At 40.7% G+C, this 7,314-nt stretch overlaps 1 long non-coding RNA gene across 1 annotated transcript; it reads left to right on the forward strand.

Moving 5' to 3' along the window:
• The first annotated feature begins 1,983 nt into the window (after positions 1-1,983).
• Positions 1,984-5,096, forward strand: LOC137848735 (uncharacterized). Its single transcript, XR_011091500.1, has 3 exons — positions 1,984-2,184; positions 2,901-3,037; positions 3,411-5,096. It is a non-coding gene; the product is annotated as an uncharacterized lncRNA (long non-coding RNA).
• Positions 5,097-7,314: the final 2,218 nt, after the last annotated feature.

Raw genomic sequence — 7,314 nt, forward strand, 5'->3', positions numbered from 1 at the left:
TGTATATTACTATATTACCCTACATTAGTAGGGTTTCCCCTCCCAGTTTTGCAACTTAGAAAAAAAAAAAAAGTATTGCTTTCTTTCTTTTCTTCAGTTTCATACTGTTTTTGTGTATTTTGATACCAGGGCAAGAATTATGTATAAGTATGGAACACACAGTGAATCTCTCAGAACTTATATCAGCCTAAATCACTTAATTTATGTCTTCCTAACAATACATAATATTGTATTATAGAAGGGAACTTCCTCAGTCATTCCATATTCACAGAACTGCTAGAACTGGAGGCACTGTACTGGCAAGTGAATATATATTTGAAACTCATTAGCTACATCTATCCAGCATATTACTCGGGGAACAGAAGTAATCTTAACATTTCTCCTGACCTGCCTGCCTTCCAGCCTTGTTCATGCCTTAAGGGTAGCCCACAGCACCCCAAAGACTGTTCAAACTTATATTACGGCATAGACAACTGCCATACATGTGGGGTCTTGTCTGTCTGCAGGGCATCTTCCAGCTACCTGTTGGGCTGTGTTTGGGAGTGCTCCAGCTGTATGTCTTAATGATCCACAAAAGACAGAGTAGGTAACACACAAGGAGGCAGACTGCTCAGCATTAAGTAACTTTCAAAAATGAAACTTAGGCCTACAATCTGGGGGCTAAATGGGAGCTGGCTTTCAATGAGACCTAATACAGCCCCATCCGAACATTACAACTACCAAAACTACTGCTGTTACCTTCAACCTTAGGGGAGAAATAAATAAGAAAAAATTGGCTTTTATTTCTTAAACAATTTTTGAAAAATGTACAGTGATGCTATGATAGGAAGATTAAAAATATATACATCTTTGCAAGTAAGTTACTAAGTTACTCAAGGAAAATGAAAAAAAAAAAAAGAGGTATATTAGTTCATTCTAAAATTTCTGCTTATATCCTCAGTTCTATAATTTCAGGATAAAAGTTTCTGTGACAAGTGGATTGACACTACCTCTCCTCAACGTAATTACTGATCCATGAATATTTAAGTTTGTACATTCGTTCAGTAATAATCTGGTCTGCATTTGCTTTATCAAAATGTCTTTTGGGGTCATATGACAACTGCTGATGTCAGGGTTGACAAAACCCGATTTTAATAAAACCAACTCTCCAATAAAAAAAATGATTTTGCATCTTCGTGTACCATTTCTGCCTGCTGGTAGTATTCTGCCAAAACTAATTATCATCCAGACCAACAAATTTTATTTGTTTCCAGATTAGTTGGTGGTATCCCTAGCCCTGATTCATACAGGTAGGACACCAATAAAGTGAGGAAGATTCAGAGAGTGAAGCAGCATCTTTCGTTCAGCTTTTCATTAGAATGAACAGATGGGCCCTTCTTCAGACTAAACTTAGAGTAATGATTTAGGCATCCTATGAACAGAAGCAAAAAAATAAATAAATAAATAAAATCATGGGTGACTGTGGATAAGCCTGCACTGTAAACACTCAGGAGCATTCTTCTCTGCAAGAAGGTGTTACTTGGGGTTGTCAGAAGGTGCCCATCTTGAGCTGATGATTTAGAGCACTGACCTCACCTTTGCCCTGCACACAAAGATGAACAGAGGAATGAGCATGCCTCCTCTGTTTGCACAGCATTTCACTGCCTGGCTCTCCTGGTCAGCAGGATGGAGACCTGGGCTACACTCCTTTTTGGTGCCTGTGGAGACCTGAAGGTCTATCTCAACGGCAACAGACAGACGCTGTAGAAAAAGGATATTCTGAGTTACAGAGGACAGACAGGGCAGCTGCCTCTGCTCACAAGGGTTTTACATTTAGTGCTCAATAGAGCTTGGGAAGAAGTCATCACCCCCATCCTTGTCCCCAGGCGATAGACTCATGCTTTCTCTGCCCTAATAATTACTTAATTATTGCCACATGGAAAAGTTTCAACAGATGGTCTGGAGCTGAATAAATTGTATTCCTGCAGGCCAAGGATTCAGCAAAATTTGGACCCCACACCCGAGTGGGCCCTGTAGCAGCTGAGCCTACGGAGCTGGCAGCAAGCCCTGAGCTTTTCACCAGATAATGCAGCCTGTCAGTGTTTTCTGTGAGAGCCTGTCAAGAGTATAGATAAAGAGGCACATGGACCTGGGCAGCAGCTGAACATGCAGTTTTAGGATGTAAGTTTTAGACCTAGCAATGAGGTAAGACATTGGCACTTGTGTTCTTTTATTGACCTAATTGGTTATGGCTAAGGCATGGACCTAGTTATAGCTTAATTGATAGCATCTGCATAACTTCATTACAACAATTAATATGAAAGGCTTGTTTCATATCTGATCCTGTGATTATTTTTCCCTCACTCCACCCATGCTCTTCCCTTCCTTTCTTCTTCCCCCCAGTTTTGTTTGTGGTCATTCACAGCCTGGCTGCCCCTTTCCTGAGTCCGGGGTTTACAGCAATATTTTGGACTGTGGAACAATGCTGTCTACTGATGTAATATTTCTTTCTATCTGTTTGTTTGTAACAGAACTATCTGAACAATGCAGGAAGTTGATTAATAGCTTTTAAATCCTGGGAGGACACTGTGATCAGCTGGTTGTATTGAACATGCTAAAGACTCTCACCTGATGCTTTCTACAAAGAAATGCACAGGCAAGGGTACATCACGTCCATCATGTTCTCAGCAGCGATGCAGGAATACCACAAAGATACAATGGGGCAAATGAGGCTATGGGAGGGCAGCTCAAGCTGTCAGAATAATACCATGTGGCAGTTCAGATAGGACTGACTTAAATATCACAGATCAAGAGCAATTTCTGAGAAAGGAAATGAAATTAATCTTCCATGCAGTGATAGTGATCACATTAAAGAAACAGATTGAGTGCCCATTGTGCATTTTAAATATGCTTGATTTCAGCAGTGAGCTGGGGGAAGACTGGGGAGAAAAATTTGATGTGGAAACTTGCTGGAAAAAAAATAAATCACCGTGTTCTGTCTCTGTTGGAGTCATAAAAGTTATACAAGGTACAAGTGAAATTAACTCAGCATCACTGGGTAAGCACTATCGAATGGCTAGGGACTGAATTTATATAATGCATCCAAGGGAAAAGAAGCTTATTTTTAGCTGACTGTGTGTAACAAATAGGCCCGGGAGCCAAGACTGAAATATGACAAAACAGCATTACTCTAAAAAGAGAAATGTAATAAATTCAAAAATAAAAAATCAAATATTGAGCAATGAGAAGAAACTCAGGACCAACTATACAGAGCAGGAAGTCTTGATGCTTTCCAAATAGGAAAGAGGAAAGAGAGGGGGAGAAGGGAGAATGAAAGGGGGGGGGGTCGGGGTGGGAAGAGAGAGGAACACAAGGAAACAAAGGAAAACAAAAAACAAACAAACAAAAACTTGGTGTTTTTGTTTTTACAGATCCATTAATGAAGTATGTGCAATGGCTTCACACTGCACTGCCTTGAGATTTTCACTTTGACTGGGATTACCTCTTGTTTCTGTTGAAATGTTCAATCAGTTCTATCTGTAATTCCTTGCATGTGTTCTCAATGCCCAGCCAGGTCTGAGGATTTGTGGCACTGATATTTGGACTGCAAGCTGTACGCTTGGGTTGACCAAGGACAATGACATTTTGTAGTAACTTTGACAGTTTCAGTACATGATTTTTTTTCTGCCAATGTATTGAAAATGGATTCAGTCACTGACATGCAAATCCAGTGGTAAAGTGAAATGTTCTCTCTTGCAGAGCAGGTGCACATCTGGATCCCCACAGCACACTCTGCTAAAGCCCTTCCCAGAACTGCAATGCACAGGTGGGATGTTTGGCTCCATCAAAAAGCCTTTTGCATATTCCACCTCCACAAGGTATGCACAGTGCTGCACCTGGCAGAGGTCGAGCACTGCACTGCAGTGGGCAGCTTGCTGGGTGGCAGGAGGAGCTTCCCCAGGTACCTTGTCCTTATCTTCACAAGTTTCTGTCTGGTACGTGGTGTTCAGTGTTTCACTGCTTAACATTATTTAAAGTACAACTTTGAGTCAGACCTATAGGATGAAGCAAGGCCAGCTATTTGTGCCTGCTTTGTCACGTGGGGTCTGCTAAGACATGGGGACCAAGAGCACCCTGTGCTGCCTCCTCCCTGGTCTCCACCACCCCAGCCCTGGGCTCCCCCAGAGACCTACTGGCTCCAGCAGGAACAGCAGAATGCAAACACGTCTGCACCAAAAGGCCCACTTCTACCAACATTCTCCCTCCACAGGAAATTAATGAAGCATAAGCTTCCAGGAGCTGTTATCAGTTCAAACACTCATGTTAATAAGGAACTTAGTTTTGGTTGTTGTTTCTGTGTACCCTTTCCAAACAGCCGTGATCAAGGAGAGAGAAATCATCCAGATGCTCTTGTGTAGCAAAATAAAATGAGACACTTCTGACTTTATCAATCCTGTAACAACAACAAAGTTGACAGATGAGCTTCAGACTCACAAAGCTTTTGAAAGCAAGAAAATAATTCCAGTAGGGTTAGCCCAACATATATCAAGTCTAAAGCAATCATGTGAAATGTGCTTTTTCACATTATAGATTTCACTGGAACTTTTTTTCATATTCTGCTTAGAGCTACCCACGTAAGTAATGCATCAATTAGCTAGAGATTCATGTATATATACATGTATGTATATTATCATTGCCTATGTATTCTATGTAAATTGTCTATGGCATACAGCTTGACTCTTGTCTTTGATCTGCTGATAATCTCAAAGTGTGTGGATTTCATCAGGCCAAATAATTTTTATCTCTGCTGGGAGTACTTTTGGCAAGTTTTCCATCAGCAGGAAATGAGCTGGAAAACTGTGGTGAAACTTCAAAGCAGCAGCTTAGGGTGATCATTCACTTCATGAATTTCTGACTATGTCTCCTGTTTAACAACATACTGAGTTTTTCCTCCCTCATACAGTTTGAATAGGAAACTATGAATGGGATGAAAGATCCTGTCAGTTTGGAACATGGAGTATTTTCCAAATTATAAATATAGTAAGGGAAGCTTTAGCGACTTAAAAGCAGTCTTAGCAGTGTATTTGTTTGTACAAATAAATGGACTGTAAATCGTTTTACACCTCAAAGTCATATTTCCTGGGGTGGGAGTTGTGGTGTTCATTTGATTACTTTTTTTTTTTTTTTTTTTAGCACATGCTCTGGTAATGCCTTTGGGTATCATAGAAAGGCTTGGGTTGGAAGGGACTCCAAGGATCGATCACCTGGTTCCAACCCCCTACCATGGGCTGGGACACCTCCCACCAGACCAGGCTGCCCAAAGCCCCAACCAGCCTGGCCTTGAGCACCTCCAGGGATGGGGCATCCACAGCTTCTCTGGCTATACGCCTTACATGGCTACAATAAATTAGGGACACTGTGAAATTTTCTGAAACTCCTACCAGGAAGGGGACCATTCTAGCCAGGAGGCACAAAGGCAATCTTTTCCAGGTCTTAAATTCAAAAGTAAGGCAAGACATAAGTAGATATATTGAGGGAGGATGATAAGAAGTCTTACCATCAAGTTTCTACCATGAAAAGTCACCTGGATTCAGAGATGAATGTTTGGGGAGAATTTAGCTATGTCTTCTCTTGGAGTAACTGGTCCACTTATTTATTTTTGATTCATTAAGTGGGGTTTTGCAAACAGTTTCACATGCCAGTCATGGCCAGAATATACTTGACTTTTTGGACATTTTTTCAATTACATTCCTCTTTTGCTTAGCGTAATAATTATTCTTTAAATAGGTTGCTTCCTTCCCAGAAACAACACTCACTTCACAGCAAAACATTACTAAAAGTCACAGAAAGAAGACTGCATTTACATAATTATTGTTTCAATTTTTGGCTAAACACCTACAAAGCAACACAGCATGGTCTGAACTAATTAGTTGCCACAGAATACGTAATGTATAATCCTATCTTGAGCGAGAGCAAAAACTAAAGCAAGCTTTGAAAATTAGTAGTTTAGGGAAAAAAAAAACTATATCAATTTGAACAGTTCTAACATTCGTTCCCTTGATGATGGTAATCTTGAAAGAATAACAAAGAGATGACTAAAACTCTGGGAGAGCATTTATTTTTTCAGAGTACTGGAAGAACATGGGATCTATTGACCTGGAACGACAGCAAGAACAACAAACAAGTCCAACGACAGTGCCCCTGGCAGTGGCTAAAAGCTGATGTTTCAGGGGCAGGGGGGAGGACAGAAGCTTGCCAGACCCACAGCACCGATGGCAATAAGGGATAGATTTGGGCTCCAGCTCAGATGTTACAGCTGCTTCTTCCATATGGTACAGCATGATACCTCACAACCCACATCAGGTTGTGTGCCCTGCTTCTGTCTAAAGTCATCCACAAATGGAAGAAGCATACACCCAGGGATCTGATCACCCTCCTCTTCCTTTCATAAAAGGATGCATGAAAGCATTGAGGAAGCAGGGAATAGATGCAAAGCCGGTTAGTTATTCTCTAGTTGAAAGAAAAAGAGGTAAGATCAGCTTTCCAAAGCAGAATCCACTTCTGCATGCCCCAAGAGAAGAAGAACAGAGGGGATATGCAGCAGATATACCTGTAGGTATCCTCTGTAATGGAAAAAAGTTATCCGAAGTTGCTGTAAACAAGAACATACCCAAATTTCATTCCCAGTCCTTAAGGTAGAACACATTATTACATACTCTAAAACAGGGAGAGTTAGATGCTGACCAGATTGGCTGCTGTGTTTGAATCTGTGGGCTTCGAACACAGCAGCCAATGATGGGGATTGAACATGTATCTTTAGATTTCCTCAAATGCCCTCCCCGGCCCTCTTCCCCTTGCCCTCCAAATAACCTTTTTTTTTTTCAAGTTCAAATGTGGCACAGAATAGAGGAAAATAACTGCCCTGTTACTATTGCTCTGTTTCTACTACCAAAATGCCTGAATGATCCCAAGCATCCATCTTTTCTTTTGTTAGATGCTTATCAGTAATGCTTCTACCATTTGGGGCTGTTCATAGGCAGGGACAACAACCTGCAAGACAATTAAAATGAATCCAATTTGGTGAGAAAAAAGCCCAAATATCAATTCCCTGCTGAATATGCGCTAAAAAAAAAATAATAAAAAAAAATTATCTATCTTCCAAGGCCTAGGCTGTGGCTACTAACAAGGTCTCTATGGACAAGGAAAGAGCCATTGAATTACTGCTTTGAAACTCCATCTTACCAGGAACTCCATTAGAGAAACCACTTTCACTCTACTGATATTTTAAAGACAAACCATTGTGGGCTTGCATCAATATATATATATATATATATA

This window comes from Anas acuta, chromosome 1, assembly GCF_963932015.1.
Source record: "Anas acuta chromosome 1, bAnaAcu1.1, whole genome shotgun sequence".
Classification (NCBI taxonomy): domain Eukaryota; kingdom Metazoa; phylum Chordata; class Aves; order Anseriformes; family Anatidae; genus Anas; species Anas acuta.